Source organism: Astatotilapia calliptera, chromosome 15 (genome assembly GCF_900246225.1).
Source record: "Astatotilapia calliptera chromosome 15, fAstCal1.2, whole genome shotgun sequence".
NCBI classification, from domain to species: domain Eukaryota; kingdom Metazoa; phylum Chordata; class Actinopteri; order Cichliformes; family Cichlidae; genus Astatotilapia; species Astatotilapia calliptera.
The window spans coordinates 24,640,946-24,646,945 of record NC_039316.1 but is presented as its reverse complement, the minus strand read 5'-3'; positions in this window follow the sequence as shown (position 1 = coordinate 24,646,945).

Sequence of the window (6,000 nt, the reverse complement as noted above, 5' to 3'; positions counted from 1 at the left end):
CAGAATCGCTGGGCCTGCCTCAGTGTCCCACGGAGGACCGGGGCTGTATCTGCCGGAGAGCTGCTTCGAGGAAAATCGTGCCAGCTCAGCAACTTCTCCACTGTAAAAATAAAGGTCAAACGAGCAGCCAGAGACAAAGTTTCATCCTCTGCTGAGTCAGACTGCGCTGCTGCTGACCTTGGTCACTGCTATATGCCTCACCTGAAAATAAAGGATTAAGTTGTTGGTACTCTAAATCAATAGCTACCAGCAGCTTGTATCGACAGTGTGAGGTACTTCTGACAGATATTGTTCTTTACCTTTTCATAGTTTATTACTTATCGAGCTGCAGGTACAACATGTGACACTAAAATCTGTGAAATAAGAAAAGAAGTTGACCTCATGCTGTTAGTGTCCTCCTTTTCCTTATATGATGATATGAGGAATACTTGGAGGATCCTGGGATTTTTTACCAAAGCTTCATCTTTTAAAATGTGACTAAAGAAGGTTAAAAAAAACCCCTGAAACAAACATTTAAATCTAATAATGTGGATGCTGATCGTGTTGCTACTGACAGATGAATCATAGCGAGATGAGGCAGGTATGAGCAAGAAGTCTGATCATATTAAGCTCTGCATTGTTTGCAGCACGACAGAAATGAGCTTCATGCGTTTCATCTGAGTCATTTTCTGTCATTTCAGTCTGAAAGGTGGATTGAGCCTGGCAGGGAATTCCTAATTCATTAGTTATCCGTACAGAGTGATTAACTGAGCTTTACAGAAGGTCTCAGCCTCATATTTATTCTCTTCCACTTTGCAGAACAGAGTTGAAGTATCACGATGTGCAGAAGACTAGAAAATTAACTTCTACAGGATCATATTTAGCAGTTACTCCAAACAGACACCTATGTGAAGTATGAATAAAGTCAGCTCTGCATGTAGAGACTCGTTCATTTAATCAGTGCGAGTGTAATAAAAAAAAGAATATTTGGTATTGACATCATGAAGCAGCTTTCAGAGAAAACTCATGCTTCTCTAAAAAGTAGATTTTGTGAAAAGACATTATTTTTGCCACCAATAAAGACACCTTTGTATATATGAATACACATACACATGGATTTGTGAGAGTAGCAAAGTTTGCAATGATCTTTTTTAGCACGCCAGTCGAATCCTTTAATAAACCAGAGGTTAAGTGGTTGAATATATGCAGGGATGGTGGCTGTGATGTCACCCGTTTGTTGGTGCTTTAAAACCAGATTTCTTTTTTGCACCCAGACGAGTCACCCTGTATGTTTAGAAGCTAGCATCTTTTAAATGCAATCTATTGTGAGAGACCATGTAAGACAGACTACACTGAAAAAAAGAGCATGTTGGATTTACTTAATTCAATAGTGGACATTGGTTGCACACAATTGTTTTGCTTTGGCAGAAACTTAAATGACGTAGTTAAATCAACACAACTTATTCATATTCAATAAGCCAGTGCATTTTGTGTTGATGAAACGTGACTGAAACATATTCAGATGAAGTAAATTGAGCTCTTGGAATATTTTAATCCCCACAATTTTTTCATTTTATTCCAACACTATACAATAACTTTTACGCCAATACTACTTGTGTCACGGTTCGGCATGGCAAACCGTGGGGGGTGTGGGGAAGGAGGACCCAGGCGCGGTGCTCTATGTACAAGCAGTGCGTTTATTTACAGTGATGGAACTGATACACAACAATAATACATCCCCGTGTGCTCCCAACTTCCACTCCGTGTCTTCTCCCCGTGTTTGTGCCCATGTGTCTGCTCCCTCGTGCCAGTGCACTCTGTGTCTGCTGCCCTCTCATCCAGCAATCCTTCCTGGGAAAATAGAGGCAGTAGTTAGTACCCTCAGTTCACTTGGTAAGCTCACACTCACAAACAGACCAGCTGGAGAACTGACGGGAAGTCTCACGAAATGATCCCGTGTCGGTGGGAGCTCCAAGACTCTCTTAATATACCCTCTCTGCATATCATGTACTTTCTGCACTATATAATTACACTTAACTTTAAAGCATGAGGCAATTGTTTTAAATATACGTAAGATGCTTACATAAATTCAAGAGATGGCAAATCCCTTTTTTCAGTGTAGACACTTCTCTCTCCTTGCTTCTGAGGGATCTTGATGTGTTCCTATGGTACATGAGATGGTTTCTGCAGACCTTTCTGGGTTTTCTCCACAAGACACCAAAGGCACTATCGAACAGTCTCCTTCAACTCTTAGCTGCCATCACCAATTGACAGCTGAATTGAGAAACATGTCAGCAAGTCGTGTTCTGCGGATGGCATAGTGGTGCGGTGGTTAGCGCCGTCGTCCAACAGCAAGAAGTCCTGTGTTTGAATCTGCTGGTCCACTAGGTCCAAAGGTGATCAGAGAAAAAAAAGAGACTATGAGCTACGATGGCAGAACTAACATACCTGGTGACAGCTGAGATTTTCTCCGTAAGAAAAGGGATGGATGTTTTTTTAGCTGGTGCTTGTGAGGACAGGAGAGGTTCTCCACAGGTTTGAAGTTGTAATGTTGTGAAACTGTGCTTGGATAGGAAGGAATTTCCCCATTCAAATAGGCTCATTCAAACCAGGAGAACTTAAAGTGTGACAAAAACTTTATAGAGACTGAACAGCAGCTCAATACCACAACATGAGAAGGGCCTAATGAGTCAGTCAATAACTGAAATGAAAGTGCTTAAATGACATTTGACAGAAATAAAAGTCCCTGTAGTACTCCATTTAAAGCTCTCTGACAGTTTGACATATGATCTTTCAAAATGTCACATGAACTACTTGAGTTACATTTCAATTCAGCTCTCCTGCTGATGGCTGAGGCCAGATGACAACACTTTGCATGATTTACAGCCTTTTCTCACCTGACAGCCCAAACCAAGACTTATTTTTTATTACAAATGCATAATATTTGGTGCAGTTAGTTTCTGTTCACATATCACGTACACCCAAGGACTAAATTATTCTACATGACTTACCTATATCTACTTCAAAATGACTGGTTTGTAAAGCAGTGTGTGTCTAGCATCAATGCAGTGCTTAGAGTATTATTTGAAGAAATCAATTAACAGATTAATTTTGTAATCACACTGTATTGTGTTTGCACACTGCTGCCGCAGCTTTATTGTCTTCTTTATTACCTCCAATACCTTGCCTCATCTTTCTCACCACCTCTTTTTTGCTTGACTTTCATCCTGCATTATTGTTTTTCTTTGTTTTGGTTCTAAAGTTAACCTGACATTCTCCACATTATTAGTCTGAACTATCCAAAATAATGAACAAAATGTCTCTAGACTGAGACCATCCCTGTTTCCTTCGACCTAGAAACTGCTGTTTGGTCAGTCCGGAGATAGATGACGAGATCTGTAAAATCACAATCACGAGAGAATTAATCGTACCAGGCTCAAACAATCAAAGAGCTGGTACAGACCAAATACTGGCCAACATGGTTGTAGCTATGAATGAAGGTTTATCCAAACCTGTCAACTTCATGTGCACATTTTCCTTACAATGACAACAAGAATCACTTAACAGTATGCTAACTACAGAGCAGAGAATTGCCGTCCTTACCAAAAGGTTTTCAAATGATTCTCTGTAGGCCTAGGTCATTTAGGTTTTATATCAAACTAATTCGTCTGATGTTCTAGGCCAAATAATTTATGCTTGCACATTTTCTCCTGCCATGTGAAAAAAAATTAGAACAAAATGTTTAATGTCGTTAGAGACAGAAATTCTGAAACGGTGCACGATGGCTTAACACAGCGGTCCCCAACCTTTTTTGCGCCATGGACCGGTTTATGCCCGACAATATTTTCATGGACCGGCCTTTAAGGTGTGGATAAATACAACAAAATAAAACTAGTACCGGTACTGAAAAAAATAAAATTTATTCATAACACATGTGAAAAGACCCAGGAAAACCGAGTAAACGATAAAAACGATAACAAAATAACGCTGAAAACCGATAAAAACCCTGAAAACTATACATTTCACACCTGAGCCTCAACTCTCGCGGCCCGGTACCAAACGACTCACGGACCGGTCCGAGGCCCGGGGGTTGGGGACCGCTAGCTTAACAAACAATTGTTGTGCTTGTATATATCCAAATATATCGAAAGGCTTAATAATATCCCATCGTTCTGTGGCTGCCCAAACATATTCAAGACAAACGCATAAGAGATATCAGATGCAATGAGAGAGCTAAAGTTTTTCAGTGATACCAACGTCACCTTCTTTTGTACCTCCTTTCGGTGTGCCAGCTAATTTTTATGAAGCTCCACAGAAATCTCATTATGACAACTTAAACTTCTTTCAAACAGAGCAGATCTCTTCTGTGTCCAACTAACTCGACTTCTATAGGAAGGAGCTTTACTGGTGATGAACTCCTGGGTTTCAGCTATTGACTCAGCTCTGACTTTGGATGCCCATGTAAAATCTTTGGTTCGCTCCTGTTTTTATCATTTGAGAAACATTGCTAAGCTGAGTCCCATTGTATCGCGCTCCGAATTAGAAATTGTCATTCATGCATTTGTTTCATCTCGTCTGGACTACTGTAATTCTTTGTTTACTTGTTTATGTAAAGCCTCTTTGGATCGTCTGCAAGTTGTTCAGAATGCTGCTGCAAAGCTTCTGACCAAGTCCTCCAAGTTTTCCCATGTCACACCCCTGCTGATTCAGCTGCACTGGCTCCCCGTTAAATTCAGGATCCAGTTTAAGGTTTTGACCTTGACTTTCAGGGCCCTGCATGGACAAGCACCAACATATATAAGTGAACTTTTGCATCCATACATTCCCAGCAGGTCCCTGAGGTCATGTGACCAGGGCTTGCTTGCTGTCCAGCACACGAGGCTGAAAACAAAAGGCGACAAAGCTTTTGGAACTGTGGCCCCCAGATTGTGGAACTCTCTCCCTTTGAGCCTGAGATCTGTGGACTCAGTGGTCACTTTTAAAAAACAGCTAAAAACCCATCTTTTTAAACTTGGTTTTAGTTGATTTTTATTTTTAGGTTTTAGCTTCTGTGAAGCACTTTGTGATTTTTATCTTGAAAGGTGCTATATAAATAAAGTTTTACTTACTTACTTACTTACTTTCGGCTGTGACCTTTACAAGATTGACACTGTCAACGAGAACACCACAGTTTTAGCTCACCACACATCGACTTGACAGATACGCCTACCTGCAAGTTCACCGCCTTTCCCCGACGTTATAATTCAAAGTTTACCATTGTGACAAGGTAGCGGAGATCCACTGAGGAATGCAGAGGGACAGGTACGAAAGGGTAGAACTAAACGGAGCTGGTCCGAGGCTCGATAGATGAAGTTTCCAAGATTATCAGCCTTTACACAAACACACACAGAAATACAGAGGAGGATCTTCAGACAAACTTAATATCTCTCAAATACATAAAAACCAAGACCTTTTTATCGTGTCAATCATATTTCTGACAACCCTTTTCTATCTTTGGAAGTTCCAGAATGACCAGTGAGCACATCTTAGAAACACATCTCTATCAGTCTAGGCAACCCTGCAGGAATATCAATATTATATGCATGGATGGAAATAAAGCAAGAAACTTACTGCAATTAAAACTTTATTGCCAAATTGAAACTAGGCAAAGTCCCTGAATGCCTTGGTCTCTGGCATCATCAACATCATCTCAACGCTGAAAAATAATCCCCAACAAATGCTGTTACACCTGTCTGAGCAAAGTTTTGTAAAGGTTAACTAACTGTGTTGACAAATGACTGAAATTTGTGTTTTATATATAAAGCTGAGCCAGTTATCTTAAAGAATCATAAGCTATAAAGGAGGAAAAGTTTCAGTATCTTCTTAAAGCACACTTTGACAAAGTTGACTGCTTCCTGTCATGGCACCAGTTTTTCGAATCTTCTAACACCAGTGGACCCCGGCTCTCACCAGCTTTCACCAATCACTGCCCTCTGACTACTCTCACAAATCCATGTGTATCTGACGTGACAAAAGGTATAA